Below are 13665 nucleotides of genomic sequence, written 5' to 3' on the forward strand. Positions count from 1 at the left end.
AAATTTCATAGACTTGTCTCTCACTTTTTATTGGTGGACCGTCTATCCTGGGTGGCCTCCACGTTGCGAAACCTTGCCTAAGAAGACTGGTCATCATGTCCACCACTGCATTCAATTGGGTCCCCATAGTGCTTACTTCTGTCCTTAATTTCTTATTCTCCCTCTCAATAAGTTCGAACCTTGCGGCAGAGACAGTCTTCTCTTTTGGAGCAAGAGTTCGATCTTCCTCATAATTTGTTACTGATGGACTAGTCGTATTAACCAGATCGAGGCGACGTTTTGGTTGTAGAGGCTGGGCTACAACATGAGAAGGGACAGTTGGGAGGCATGGGTTGACAATTTTCTCAATCTTCCGATTTCGCCGCATTGGTTCCCAATAGCTTTCGAAATAGAAGGGATCAAATTGTCGTCCTTCATGATCATACAGTACGGCACTGACACCACCTGAGTTCCAATTAAAGAATTCGTCTCTGTACCGATCGCTCCAATTCACGTGCCTGCCCCCACCATTATTCATCTTCCTTCTCACCTCCAAAGGCTTATTTGGGATAGACTGCCCCAAGCCAGATTGTAGGAGAACTCGACTACCTTGCTGCATCTCGGCTTCAAAATTGCAGAATAGCCACAAATCGCGGCCAGACAATCTGGCAGCCTCCGCAACAACGTCTTCATCATCGCCCCCATCTCCATAAGGTCTCCACAAAACCTGTACATTGGTAATTCTTTTTAATAACGAATGATAAATATATTAAAATTTATTTACGCATGATATGGCAACAACGATATGCACTACGAAAGACAATCCTGCAGCGATGTATACTTAAGAATGCTGAACATTACAACGACTTATAATACTCAATGGTAAATGCTGACGCGATTGTAAACAATTTTAGAACGTTTACCTCATTTAATTGCAGCCCATCTAAAATGGACTTAGCATTATAAACTGCGACGTTTATTCTGGCCCAGCGACCGATCTTTGGAAAACCACAAATCGGAGGGCCACACCGTGGACGCAATGGGATAATATGTTCCAACGCCCAGGCCTAACAAAAAAAATATTATTAGCAACGCCACAGACTGCAATGAGATTTGTCTACAAATACTAAGTATGTAATCAACAAATACCTGAACAAATGGCCAAAATCCGCCAACTGTTTTTGTACCATTACTCGCACGGTGGAGATGACTGTACAGGTGTGCGAGCATAGTGACACCCCAGGCATAGTTGTCGACTTCGTCTAAGTCTGCCAGGTACTGCAGCCACATGGAACTTATTCTCGAACCAGAACAATCGGAAAATAATGTAAGAGCAAAAAAATATAGAAGGAAGCCGCGCAACTCTTGGTCAGCTGTTTCAGATGCACAAGTAGCGGAGTGGCCTTCCCATTTATTACGGAAAACTGAGACCTTCATTGATGTGGAATTGCTTCCACCAGAAATACATTGACTCCATTCGTCCATCGACATTCCTAGAAGGGCAGTGCAGTTTTCCCTTGCGTTATAGTTTGAATGCCGTAATAGGACAGCACTGCCAGCGCACTTAAGGCCAGTGATCCTCGCCACATCTTCTAGAGTCATGGTGATCTCAAAAGAATCAAACTGGAATGTGTTAGTCTTATCATTCCACTTATTTACCAGGTGAGTCATGGTATTCCAGCAAGTTTCAAAATATTGCTGGTCCAAAAGGCCACCGAAGTGCATATTTCGTAGTCGGTCCTTCTGATATGCACTCAGTTGACCATACCAAGACAGAACTACAGGCCATTGACAGCGACCTCTGAGCTTTTCACCTGGTGCTCTACTTCTCCTGTGACCTCCCTGTAACACAAAATAACATATTATTCCTACAAATTATAAATTACTTCTATTTGTACTTATAAATACTATTCTACTAACCGCTATAAATAATATCGGTTGCAGACATACTATCGCAGTAATCGCTATAAATATCAATACCTAACACAGTAATCGCTATACCAAAATCGCTAAACATATTATTAAATCTTCGCAGACAAGACGGATATATTTACCTTGGTCGCTATTTTCTGCTGTTCTCGCTCCAACCTGAGACTTTCTGGTGGGTCCACTGCCTCGAACTGGCTTTCAATCTCCATCTCTACCGGCTCCACTGTCGCCTTCCTTTCTCTCGCCTTCCTTTTCTCATCCTCCTTCTGCTTCCTTTCTCTGTCCCTATTCTCCTCCTCCTCCTTCTGCTTCCTTTCTCTCTCCTTTTTCGCCTGCTCCTTCTGATTTCTTTCTCTCTCGCGTTTCTCCTCCTCCTTCTCCTTCCTTTCTCTCTCCCTTTTCTCCTCCTCCTCCTTCTTCTTCCTTTCTCTCTCCCTTTTGTCCTCCTCCTCCTTCTGCTTCCTTTCTCTCTGCCTTTTTTCCTCCTCCTTCTCCTTCCTTTCTCTCTCCCTTTTCTCCTCCTCCTCCTTCTGCTTCCTTTCTCTCTGCCTTTTCTCCTCCTCCTTCTGCATCCTTTCTCTCTCTTTTTTCGCATCCTCCTCCTTCTCCTTCCTTTCTCTCTCCTTTATCTCCTCCTCCTTCTGCTTCCTTTGTCTCTCCCTTTTCGCCTCTTCCTCCTGCTTCTTCCTTTCCCTTTCCTTTTCTTCCTCCTCCTTCTCCTTCAACCGCCTTTCTTTCTCCTCGATTTCTTGTTTCCTTCTTTGCAGCAATTTACAACCACAATCATCAAAAGAAAGATTGCCCAAGCTAAGAGTCTTGAGAGAGTAGAGGAGGGCCTCACCACCCACCGAATAACAAAAAATACAACGACTCAACTTCAAGTGCAGTAAGGACCCAGAGTCGAATAAATTTAGAGGCAGCTCATCAGTAAGGACCCACAACAGTCAATGTGCAGGTCAGTCGGTGCTTGATGGTGCAATGTAGGATCTTCTGATGATGTGCACAAAAGCAGAAATAGAAGGGAGAGAGAGCGAGAGAGGGTTGATGAGCCCCCGGACCCCCCTCCTATAAGGGCAAAAGGCCATGAACACGTTGGGAGGAGCCCTCAGACCCCCCTTCTGTAAGGGTAAAAGCTCCGAATCAGACTCCATAACTCTTCAAGTTGAATGATGCTACCCACACTGGGAGGAGCTCTCAGACCCCCCTTTCTGTAAGGGTAAAAACTTTAAATCAGACTCCACAACTCTTCAAGTTGAATGATGCTACCGACGCTGAGAGGAGCCCCCAGACCCTCCTCCTGTAAGGGTAAAAACTTTGAATCAGGCTCCACAACAGTAAATGTGCAGGTCAGTCGGTGCTTGATGGAGCAATGTATGATCTTCTAATGGATGTGCACAAAAGCAGAAATAGAAGGGAGAGAGAGAGAGTGTGAGAGTTGAATGATGCTACCCATGCTGGGATGAGCCCCCAAACCCTCCTCCTGTAAGGGTAAAAACTTTGAATCAGGCTCCACAACAGTCAATGTGCAGGTCAGTCGGTGCTTGATGGAGCAATGTATGATCTTCTAATGGATGTGCACAGGAGCAGAAATAGAAGTGTGAGAGAGAGAGTAAGAGGGTTGATGTTCATGGCCTCCTCCAGGGGAGATTTCTTTTTCGAATAATCCTCCAGTGCAGAGACTGGGTCTTAAATAATCATCTTCGGGGCACTTAAGTCTTTACAACCACTCCTTTTCAAGAACCGTCATTTTTTTTGCACCAATGGAGGAGAGGGTACTTAAGTCTTTGCAATCGCATCAAACTCACGCTAATTAATGCTGACAAACATGGGGATACGAGACGCACATGCTTACATACGTGGTGCTCTTTGGGACCCCGATCATGAGATGTAGCTAACTGCCCTGTTCCGGGGGGAACATATAACCTGCTTAGACTCCATGTCGATTAGTTCTCTAAATGAAATGACCTGATTTTTGTTACCTATTTCAAGATTTACTTCTTGTGCGAGCTTCCAAGTTTTATACTAAAACCGGTAGCCATAATCGTGCCAAGGTTGTAGAATCCCAAGATAGCCTTTTGCCTTTCTTAACTTAGAACAAAGGACTACTGTTTCTCGATCGGATTTCTTTTTTTTTCCTTTTAAACTTTATCTGAGATTCTGAAGAGAGACTCGAGGATGCTCATTAAAACTTACCCGTTCTTGTTTTGATTTCTCGGAATATTTCGATTTCGACAGCTGCTGTGCTATTTTCCCTCAAGGCTTCATGGCAGAATACGCCACCAAGATGGGGGACTCCAGATCCTTGTGGTGCACCATGGGAGGGAGTCGACTGCACTAATTCCAGAGTGACTAGTTTGTGAGTGTTATCTGAGCCTACATAGTATTGGTACCTTACTTGTCGGGAAGGATTGCCATTAAAGGGTATTCAATTAATGGTTTTACCTGTCTTATGGTTCTGGATTCCTCTTTAGGAAACTATCATCCATGGGCCTTCAAGGTGACATTTCTGACATTGGATTGCTCACTCAGTTGCAGGTGTTGTAAGTCCCTGACCCTTGTTTGTATCTTAATTTGACGACAAGACAACATTTCATTGGGTTGATGCCCTTTTGTATGTACTGCTTGTTTCCTAGCTAGCTAGCTTGTGTGTGAGTGTGTGTTTGGATGCCCTTGGGTATTGTTGAAGTATCAGTTCTGTTTTTCTTGGTTGGCATAGGGATTTATCTTCCAATCAGGACCTGACGGGTTCAATCCCCCAAAGTATAGGGGACTTGGCGAACCTAACGATCCTGTAAGAGAATTGGGATTCTTTTACTTTCATTCGTGCAAATGGCTTTGTTGTTAATTTGATGCTCAAGACTGTCACCTTCTTCTGTGTCAGAATCTTGGCAGCTTGCAGTTTCACAGGTAGCATCCCCCTAGAATTGGGCAATCTTGGACAACTTACTTTCCTGTAAGAATTTAAGACCTCAAATGTTTTGAAGTTTCAACGTCATTTTATATGTGCTTCTTTGGTTTCCTGTTTCATTCTTGGGTTTGTGGTTTTCCTTCTTTACCAGGGCGCTGAATGTTAATAAACTGACGGGCAGCATACCTCCCTCCTTGGGTAAGCTCGCAAATGTTTATTGGCTTGACATTGCAGACAATAGTCTAAGTGGACCTCTTCCGGTCTCACCTGATAGCAGACATGGTTTGGATATGCTTCATAAAGAAAAACACTTGTAAGTTAGAAAAACACTTCTCCAAAAATGTATTCATGCACTGAACAGTAGACTCATTTCATTGTTTACGGGATGCAGACATTTTAGTAGGAACCAGCTTTCAGGTCCTATTCCACCTCAGCGTTTTAGTTCAAGAATGGTGCTTATACACATGTAAGCTAGCTGTGATCGCCAAACACTTGCATCAACATCGGGATTCTCTTTTTCTTTTCCTTTATATCGAATGTTCTCAACTTACCTTTCTTACTGACTACTTTGCTTCACAAAAGATTGTTTGATGGAAATCGTTTGTCTGGAGTAATCCCTTCCACAATAGGGCTTGTGCAAACACTTGAAGTCCTGTGAGTATCCATACTTGAAGTCCTGTGAGTATCCATAATATCTTTTCCTGTTGATTACGTGTTTATATGCTAGTGTAAGCACTTGTTATACACCATCATTATTTCATTCACTTTTTATCAATACCTAACCCTGGATTTGCTTCTTCAAAAGCCGACTTGATAAGAATTTCTTGAATGGTTCAGTGCCATCCACTCTCAACAACCTTGCAAATATCAGTGAATTGTAAGTTTTTTACTGTTATCTGATGGACTTCTACAGCAGTAACAATTTAATTGGCCTAACTTTTCAACTCCTTGCATCTTTTTCAGGAATTTAGCAAGCAATCGGCTAACCGGTCCTATACCTAATTTGACGAACATGAACAGGCTCAATTATGTGTAAGAATATGATCTCTCTCTCTCTCTCATCCTTGAACTGACGTTCTCTTTCTACAGGGACTTGAGCGACAACTCGTTTGATGTATCAGTAGCCCCATCTTGGTTCACAACCATACCGTCTCTAACAACATTGTGAGTCCTTAACTTGCCTCCTTATTTTTCAAGCTTTTCATTCTCTTGATCTAACTTGTACATGATCGTGTAGAGTCATGGAATTTGGAACACTGGAAGGACCGGTACCAACACCTTTGTTCAGTTTGCATTCTCTTCAGACAGTGTAAGCACAGAAGAATATATTTCTTGGTCGATTGGTCCAAATCACCCGAGTTTTTGGCAGCGAATCATTTTTTTAAAAACTGCAGGAGGTTGAAGACAAACTTATTTAATGACACACTAGATATGGGAAACAGCACCCCTCCTTCGTTACAGCTCGTAAACTTGGAAAATAACCAAATCTCTTCCTTCAGATTTTGGAACTCCTACGGGAACTCTCTATTGTACGAGATATTTAAAGTTGGTACTTAAGTTTTTCTTCTAAATTAGTGATATGCCACTTCTTTGTCATTCAAACTTTCAGGCTTAAGAGAAATCCAGTATGTTCTTGGTTACTTGCAAGTACTCCGTACTGCCAGGTGCAGCCTGAGCCAGCAAATGCATACTCAACTAGCTTAGCAAACTGCGGCAGTGCAGAAAAATGTCCAACCCAACAAAAGGTTAACCCTCAGGATTGTATGTGCGCATGTCCTTAGGCGGGAACTCTTTATTTCAGAGCAATCTTTTTTTTGGACTTTTCCAATAGCACCCCATTCCAATCACTGGAACAACAGCTTTGGACAAAACTTGGGCTGACACCGGGCTCAGTGTTTCTCGGGAACCCACACTTTGATAAAAGTGACTGTGTGCTACCAAAGCAGGTTATATGTTCCCCCCGAACAGGGCATCTCATGATCGGGGGTCCCAAAGAGCACCACGTATGTAAGCATGTGCATCTCGTATCCCCATGTTTGTCAGCATTAATTAGCGTTGGAGTTTGATGCGATTGCAAAGACTTAAGTACCCTCTCCTCCATTGGTGCAAAAAAAAATGACGGTTCTTGAAAAGGAGTGGTTGTAAAGACTTAAGTGCCCCGAAGATGATTATTTAAGACCCAGTCTCTGCACTGCAGGATTATCCGAGAAAGAAATCTTCCCTGGAGGAGGCCATGAACATCAACCCTCTTACTCTCTCTCTCTCCCTTCTATTTCTGCTTCTGTGCACATCCATTAGAAGATCATACATTGCTCCATCAAGCACCGACTGACCTGCACATTGACTGTTGTGGAGCCTGATTCAAAGTTTTTACCCTTACAGGAGGAGGGTTTGGGGGCTCATCCCAGCGTGGGTAGCATCATTCAACTCTCACTCTCACTCTCTCTCTCTTCTATTTCTGCTTCTGTGCACATCCATTAGAAGATCATACATTGCTCCATCAAGCACCGACTGACCTGCACATTTACTGTTGTGGAGCCTGATTCAAAGTTTTTACCCTTACAGGAGGAGGGTCTGGGGGCTCCTCCCAGCGTGGGTAGCATCATTCAACTTGAAGAGTTGTGGAGTCTGATTTAGAGTTTTTACCCTTACAGAAAGGGGGGTCTGAGAGCTCCTCCCAGTGTGGGTAGCATCATTCAACTTGAAGAGTTATGGAGTCTGATTCAGAGCTTTTACCCTTACAGAAGGGGGGTCTGAGGGCTCCTTCCAGCGTGTTCATGGCCTTTTGCCCTTACAGAAGGGGGGATTTACATTTCGTAAAACACCCGTCACCGGAACGAGATGAACACCTGTCACCGGAACGACGGCTCCGCTGAGACCTCCTCGCTAGGGAGAAGAAGACGACGTGGTGGAGCTTCTGCTGGCCATCCTCAGCGCGACTGCACCGACTCGGTTGCTGTCGAGGAGGAGGGCGAGAATGGTGACTCTTAGCTTGGGCAATCTTTCTTTTGATGATTGTGGTTGTAATGTATCATTGAAGTTAAAATGGGGAATGAAATGACAATAGAAATTGCTGAAAATTTACAGAAATAAACTAGACTCAATAACGAAGACACCACTTTTTACGGATTTGGAATATGACCTCCGGTTAGAGAGATATGACTCTGAGAAGTTGATCCTAATTTGCGGAAGACACTACAAATCGCTATAACGATTTGCGGAAGACACTACAAATCGCGAATTTGGAATATGACCTCCGGTTAGGGAGATATGACTCTGACAAGTTGGTCCTAATTTGCGGAAGACACTACAAATCGCTATAGCGATTTGCGGAAGACACTACAAATCGCTATAGCGATTTGCGGAAGACACTACAAATCACGGATTTGGAATATGACCTCCGGTTAGGGAGATATGACTCTGACAAGTTGGTCCTAATTTGCGAAAGACACTACAAATCGCTATAGCGATTTGCGGAAGACACTATAAATCGCTATAGCGATTTGCGGAAGACACTACAAATCGCGGATTTGGAATATGACCTCCGGTTAGGGAGATATGACTCTGACAAGTTGGTCCTAATTTGCGGAAGACACTACAAATCGCTATAGCGATTTGCGGAAGACACTAAAAATCGCTATAGCGATTTGCGGAAGACACTACAAATCGCTATAGCGTTTTGCGATTTACGGAAGACACTACAAATGCTACAAATTGCTGTAGGAAAGCCCGATAATACTACAAATCATTGTTGGAAGGCCCAAAAAATTTTTGGTCCGGAGGGCGCTGCCCCCCGAGCCCCCCGCCAGGGGGGGAGCCCCCGGACCCCCCTCCTGTAAGGGCAAAAACTCTAAATCAGGCACATAAGTAGAGAGAGAAGGGAGAGAGAGTGAGAGGGTTGGTGTTCATGGCCTTCTCCACAATTAGCAAAACGATTCTGCAATGCTTCTTCGAATGCATACTTGGTCTAGACAGCTTATGCAGCTTTAGAGAAGGTTAGGGACCGGTCCTAAGATGTGATAGGGGTCCAAAGACTGTATAAATATCTGAGATAAAGCTGCGAGGATGACTGATCAACAGAACTACAATTGACATAGATCCAATATTAGATTTTGGAGGTAAGAAAGCGTTATGCTGCAAGACAAGGGTAAAAGAAGGACTTGGCCCTATGAAAGGGATGGAGGACCATCCAAAGAGGCATGGCCTCATATGATTCATAGAGAGGAGGAAAAAATGTGAGGGAGGGGAGAAAGAAGAGAGAAGAATAAAGGGAGAGAGAGACGTCTAGAGAGAGGGGGGGACAACTGCAGAGAGGTTATGAGAAAACTTTAATATTATTTCATGTATAAAAAGAGGTTCTCAAACCTTTATTTATAGATGAGAGGTCTGATATAGAGTCCCTACTTAATCAATTAATTTATAAGTAATAAAGAATCTTATTGCAAAAACTGAACTAGAAAAGGGATTCTGGATACTCCTTTAATTAAAAGTCCTAATTAATTAAGAAGAAAACTCAATTAAACTTCTTCATAATTAACTTGAAAGGCATATAGAGAAGCGAAGATGTTCCACCTTGTTCCTATGATTGACGCCTCTAGTGAGTGGCTCTCCTTGGTTCTAATGCAAACATGTGTGAAGCCTTTGACCCTTCTGGTATGAACACATGTCTCTTAACTTTTTCACATGTGAGGAGGACACATCAGTTGCCATGCCACCCTCCTAAGCCCCACATTGGTCTATAAAGCCTTCTTTCCCTGCTAAGGTGGCATCTAGATCCTGGAGTTCAGATCTGTGTGAGTTCGTTGGATTTTAGACTGTAATATAATGTCAGAAATTCCATCCAAATATCATGTGAATCTGATGCGATCCCACATTTCATAAACCCAGATCCAACTCCTAAGGTCCAAAAAATACAAATGGATCCTCTGCAGGATGATCCATATTCGTTATTTAAGCTCCACTTGTTGCAAGTCATGTCACTTCAACTATGCAGTCATCCCGTCAAGACAACCACCTTATCATGTGGGACCCCCTTCGATGGCCCTCTCATTTATTGGCAAGTGGGACACACATGGGGAGTACCCTCTAGAAGGAAGAGAAAAAGAGTGGGCCCCACCAATTGGCACCACCTAAGAGCATTCAAGCCCCGCCAAGGAAGTCGTGTAGACTTTCTTGGTCCTCCCTCCTTGGTATTTCAAATGGGCTTTGTGTGTTGGGTCTTATCAGTGCATTGGGGAGGTGTTTCCCTAAGTTAGAGTAGGCTTTATCAAAAGTAGGGAATTAGAAGTTAATATTGCTTTGTTAGATGTGTGGGTGCTTGAGATTTTATAATTTCTATTATAAAACATCTCTTGGCCTATAAAAGACCTGCCCTTTTGTATTTTGAGATATGATATGAAAATTGAATCAAGTTGTTTCACTCTCTCTCTCTCTCTCTCAAGAAAATCACCCTCCTCTTGGATGTCGAGTTTCACTCTCTCTCTCTCCTACCCCCTCGGCTCCTAGGCTCTCTTTTCTACTTCTTTATCTATGCGATTTTTTACCCTCCTTGACTCGTTCACTCTGTCTCAAGGCTCATCCGGTTCATGTAAAGTAGTAACAACTCTTTTGAGGTCTGAAATTGCCTAAGTACTAAGTAGAACCAATTTTATTTAGTAGACTACATCAACTCCCTTCGACGGACATAGACCAACTTAGCACTATCATGACTCTTGGACTCTTCTCAGATGGACTAGCATCAACCCCAACCTTAGGCCACCCTACCTAAACTGTGCAAGTCTTTAGGACTCATTTTCCTATTCCTCTTTAAGCCTAAGCATCTCCTAAACCCAATTCTGAAAACAACATTTTATTGTTGTGATTTCTAAAAAATCATCTAACTTAAAAATAACGTATCTCTAAATTTATACCTAGTCTATACTTGCAAAACTAACCCCAAACACCCCGGTGTGTTCTTAACCAACCCTCTAAAAATCGGATCCTAATTCCTCCCCGTTAAGGATAATTAAATCAGACAATAGAACCTATTTTATCTAAAACCCAGTCAAGAAACAGACCTGTTCCAAATATGTGTCCTAATTTAGCTAAATTTTAATTCCCAAACCAGATCGACCCAGACCCCCATATAACCAGATCCTCTCTAGCATGTCACTATCCTAACCCTATTTTATGTAAATTTTTTTATTTTTATTTTGAGAGAAATAATTTACTCTCTTAGAGTTTGTCAAAAACCAAACAGGATCTAGTTTTCAAATAAACTCTGAAATTTTCATATATTTATCTCTGTTACCCCGAATCCCTTGAAGCCTTTTTGCTTTAGATTTTTCATATCCAAATTTCTATAATTTTTAGCATGTGGGACCCCCCTTGGATGCACCTCTCATTTATTGGCAAGGGGGCCCACCCAAGGACATTCAAGTCCTTCTAAGGAAGCGTGTAGACCTCCTTGGGCCTCCCTCCTTGGTATTTCAAATGAGCCTTGTGTGTTGGGCCTTATTAGTTCATTGAAGAGGTGTTTTCTTAAGTTAGAGTTGACTTTATCTAAAGAAGGAAATTATGAGTTAATATTGCTTTGCTAGATGTGTGGGTGCTTGAGATTTTGTAATTGCTATTATGGAGTTTTCCTGGGACTATAAAAGGGGTTTTCTTTTGTATTTTGAGATATGATATAAAAATCAAATTAAGTTGCCTCGCTCTCTCTCTTAAAAAATTTACCCCCTCTTGGAGGTTGACTCCCTCTCTCTCTCTCTCACTCACTCACTCACTATATATATATATATATATATATATATATATATATATATATATATATATATATATATATATATATATATATATATATATATATATATATATATATATATATCCCCTACCTCCTTGACCCCTAGGACATCTTTTTTTACCCTTATGAGTCCCTACCCTCCCTTAACTCATTCATCATATCTTAGGGCCCATTTAATTCATGTAAGGTGGTATGAGACCTTTCAAAGTCTGGATTTGCCTAAGTACTAAGTAGAATCAATTCTACTTAGTAGATTGCATCAACTCCATTTGATGAATATGGACCAACTCTACACCACTATGGCTTATGCACTTTTCTTGAATGCACCAGACTCATCTCCAATCTTAGGACACCCTTACCAAAACATTGTAAGTCTTTATGACTCATTTTCCTAATGCCCTTTAAGCATAAACCTCTCTCAAACCCAATTTTGAAAACAACATTCAGTTGTTATTTCTAGAAAATCACCTAACTTAAAAATAACGCATCTTTAAATATGTACCTAGTCTAGACCTACAAAATTAACCTCAGACACCTCTATGCGTCCTTAACCAACCCTCCAAAAATTATATCCTATTTTTTTCTTATTAAGGATAATTAAATCTGACACTATAACCTATTTTGCCCAAAACCTAGTCTAGAAACAAACTTGTTCTAAACCTGAATTCTAATTTAGCTGAATTTTAATTTTCAAGATTTTTATTCTGAGAGAAATAATCCATTGTCTTAGGGTTTTCCAGAAACCAAACAAAATTTAATTTTTAAATAAACTCAAAAGTTTCAACAATTTTATCTCTGCAACCCTGAATCCCTTAAACCTCATAGTTTAACTTAAGCTTTCCCGACGTGTCCTAAGTCATCTTCTATTTTTACAATATTTATTGAGTTGTATTTTGGGATAACCTAATTTTTCTTTGAACCCTACCAAAATCTTGAACAATTTTGACCTTTGACTTGACCAAAGCTAACTCAAGCATACCTAAATCCTAAAAATTGAACCTAGGCTTACCAAAATGCATTAGAATCTCCTTATTTTGTGATTTTAATCTTTGAAAAGTTTGTAAGAAAATTGTGTGAATTTGTCCAAATATCAGGAGGTTTGCACAAATATCATGTCAAGCACCTTAGTTGGATTCTAATTTTTTAGGAGCGTTCATAAAATATTTATATGAATTTATGAAAATATCAAGAAGTCCTTGCAAATATCATATAAATTTTCTTATTTTATAATTTTAATCTTTCGAAAGTTCACAAAAAAAGTTGTGTAAATGTTAGGAGGTTCGTGCAAATATTATGTGAATATTTTTATTTTATGATTTTAATTATTTAGAAGTTCGCAGAAATTTTGTGTGTATGTTCGAAGATCCATGCAAGTATCATGAAAATCTCCTTATTTTGTGATTTTAATCTTTCGAAAGTTTGCAAGAAATTTATACAAATTCCATAAGTTTGAAATGCACAACTGGCATCCCTTACCGCAAGGTCGAAGCTGAGTGTAATCCTCGATGGCCATAGGGAGAGCTCTAGGGTTTTTTAATATAATTGGCAAAGTGCAAACGATCAGAGATGGCAGGAGTTTTCCCTTGGATTATTTGAAAAAATATAATTTGTACGAATGGCAAAAAATTCACATAAATATCATGTGAATCTCCTTAATTTGCAATTTTAATCTTTCAGAGGTTCATAAGAACTTTGTGTGAATTTGTGCGAATATTAGGAGGTCCACATAAATATCATACGGATATCCTTATTCAGATTTTATTCTTTTGAAGGTTCACAAGAAATTTGTTTGAATGTCAGGAGGTCTGCATAAATATCATGCGAATATTCTTATTTTGCGATTTTAATCTTTCAAAAGTTCTCAATAAATTTTTTTGAATATCAGGAGGTTTGAGTAAGTATCATAAGAATCTTCTTAGTAGAATTTTAATCTTTCTAAGGTTCACAAGAGATTTCTATGAATTTCAGAAGGTCCATACAATATCATGTGAATCTTCTTATTTTGCATTTTAATCTTTTAGAGTTTTGCTAGAAATTTGTGTGAATGTTAGGAGGTCCGCACAAATAT

At 40.8% G+C, this 13665-nt stretch overlaps 1 pseudogene; it reads left to right on the top strand.

Moving 5' to 3' along the window:
* Window positions 1-13665, top strand: part of LOC149833579 (uncharacterized) — a 32090-nt pseudogene that overhangs the window by 11074 nt on the left and 7351 nt on the right.

This window comes from Nuphar pumila, chromosome 6 (genome assembly GCF_984573655.1).
Source record: "Nuphar pumila chromosome 6, dmNupPumi1.hap1.1, whole genome shotgun sequence".
NCBI classification, from domain to species: domain Eukaryota; kingdom Viridiplantae; phylum Streptophyta; class Magnoliopsida; order Nymphaeales; family Nymphaeaceae; genus Nuphar; species Nuphar pumila.